Source organism: Mastomys coucha, unplaced genomic scaffold (assembly GCF_008632895.1).
Source record: "Mastomys coucha isolate ucsf_1 unplaced genomic scaffold, UCSF_Mcou_1 pScaffold1, whole genome shotgun sequence".
Taxonomy (NCBI): Eukaryota; Metazoa; Chordata; class Mammalia; order Rodentia; family Muridae; genus Mastomys; species Mastomys coucha.
The window spans coordinates 83,778,393-83,780,984 of NW_022196891.1; positions in this window are offsets into that span (position 1 = coordinate 83,778,393).

Here is a 2,592-nt window from a genome sequence, read left to right on the forward strand (position 1 = left end):
CCCGCCCCTCCCCCACCCCTGCGCCCACCTCCCCACTGCAGACTCTCAGTCTGGAACCCTAAGTCAAAATGCACTCTTTGCTCTAGATCATAAGAGCAACAGAAAAGTAATATGACGGATCCCTTGAGGGTTTGGAGACCCATTAAACAGTGACTAGAACTCCACGTTCCTATGCCAGCTGATTTTATTTTTTAAAGAAAACCAAGTATTTCTAAAGTCCGTGAACTTCAGAATCCTGTCTGGAAGTCTTCTGAGTCCTATGCTGTCATTTTGTTTTCCCTCTGAAACTGGCCTCAAACTTTCTATATAGCCAACCACGGGACTTAAGCTTGAAGCCACGTGGACTCCTAATTTCCCTGCCTCTGCCCCACAAGAGGCGAGATTACAAGCCTGGGCCTCTATGTCTGGCTCAGTAAGCAGTAAGAGGAGTCCAATCCCCATTTTCATACATGCGAGGCCGACACTATCAACAGAGCCACATCCCTGGCTAAGCCTCAAGTTTGTAGATTCTTTTAAATGATAGTTTCCATCTTCATTAGTCTTTTTCTGGTGTCTCTTTGTTTTTACTTTATTTTTGATTTGTGTGCATGTGTTTTTAAACATGAGAGCAGTCAGTGCCCACAGAGGCCAGAAGGTGGTGGTGAACCCTGTAGATGGAGTTATTATATAGGCAGCTCTGAGATGCCCAGCGTGGGTTCTGGGAACTAAGGTCAGGTCCTTTGCAAGAGCAATGCTCACTTTTAATCTCCCAGCCCCTTCATTACTCTCTTCTAGCATGGCACTCCTGCTGGTGACACAATTAAGACCTAGTCAAGTCTCCCTTTTGATTCCTAACCAGTCTCGGCCCTCGGTGCTGTTAGCCTGATTAAAACATTCTAGTCACAGACAAGAAAGGGACAGGCTATCTCTGGCTGGTGTTAAACAAAGGAGCAAGTGAAAACCGGCAGAAGGAGCAGGGTTTATTTCATGTGAACAAATTGTTCTTGGGCTCCTGGTCTCACAGCCTGCATTAGCGATCTGGCCACTACCATGCGTCAAGGAGACACACCGCACCTTGCATACCTTGCCCGTAAATACCCTCCATGCTAGGGGACTTAGTAGTCTCCAAGTCAACATTCATCAGCCATGACAAGATTTTTCCAGCTCTTCTGAAGTCAAGCTAACAAGAGCAAAGTGGGTTGGCGAATCCCGCTAACTCTCTAACTTCCACTTCAGTGGGAAGTTACATCCCCAGCCCTGTAGAAGGAACTCTGACTTCCTTTCCTTAGTGGCAGGTGAACCCAACCTGTGTGTCCCCAGTAGACCAGAGGTGTGGCCAGAGGAAGCTCCCCAGGGCCCAGCTGCTTAAGTCTTGTGAAACTGAGAGGACACATCTTCTAAAACAGGGGCTGATTTTTCCAGTGGTGAGAGCTCAGAGAAACTTCCCTAAGCCTGCCATTCAGTTATGCGTTCGACCAGGAAGTACTTGCTTAACCCCCCGAATAAGACAGGCAGTGTTTTAGACACGGGATTCCTGCCCAGAGAAGATTCTTTGTGATGCTCACAACTATACAAATGAGACAGACAACCAAGCACAAAAGCACACAAGAGGAGGAGAACTCCTAACTGTCCCTGGAGCATCAGCCCAACACAGTCCCCTGTTGCCGACCCAGCTTACTCAATGCTGGCCCATCTGCTTGCCCATTTGGACCTCAATCCTACCCTTCCCTGCTTTTTTTGTTGTTGTTTTGTTTTTGGTTTTTCAAGACAGGGTTTCTCTGTATAGCCCTGGCTGTCCTGGAACTCACTATGTAAACCAGACTGGTCTCGAACTCAGAAATCTGCCTGCCTCTGCCTCCCCAGTGCGGGATTAAAGGCGTGCACCACCACTGCCGGGCTCCCTTCCCTGCTCTTATCACCAAGTTCTGCTCTTTCCCCTTGCAGCTGGACTCCATCCTGCCACTTCGTCAGAGGAATTCATCAGTAGTCACCCAGCGCCAGGATTCTGAGCCTGCTGGTGGTAGAGCATCCAGTGGCTGTAGGAATGTGTGAAGGGTGCGGCTATTCATCTCCTGGTGATCAGGAAACACATGGAGAGACAGGAACAAGCTCTGGCCCCTCCAGGGACTCATCCCAGTGACCTACGTACACTTCTAGCTAACTGTCACCTAGAGTTTCCACAATCTCCCAAAAGGACAGCAAGTGCTTTTCAACTCATGAGCCTGTGGAGGATTTCACACTCAAGCCATAAGACCACAGAAGCAGCCAGTTACCACTTCACATCAGGGGAGAACATGCTCAAGTTGTGGTCTAGCTTAGCAGTAGAGTGCTAGCCTATCGATGGTATACATAGCCCAAGTTCCATCTGTAGCAATGAGTGGGGGTGGGGGGGAGCAGGGGTGAGGGGGAGGGTTGGAGTGTGGAATGGGGTGCGATCATAACCATGAAAAGGGAAAACAGTGAATCCATGAAGTGAGTGGATCCCAGAGAATTAAGGCCAGAGGTAAATATCTTTTTTTTTTCTTTTTTTATTTCTTTTTCTTTTTTTTTTTTTTTTTTTTTTTTTTTTTTTTGGTTTTTTCAAGACAGGGTTTCTCTGTGTAGCCTTGGCTG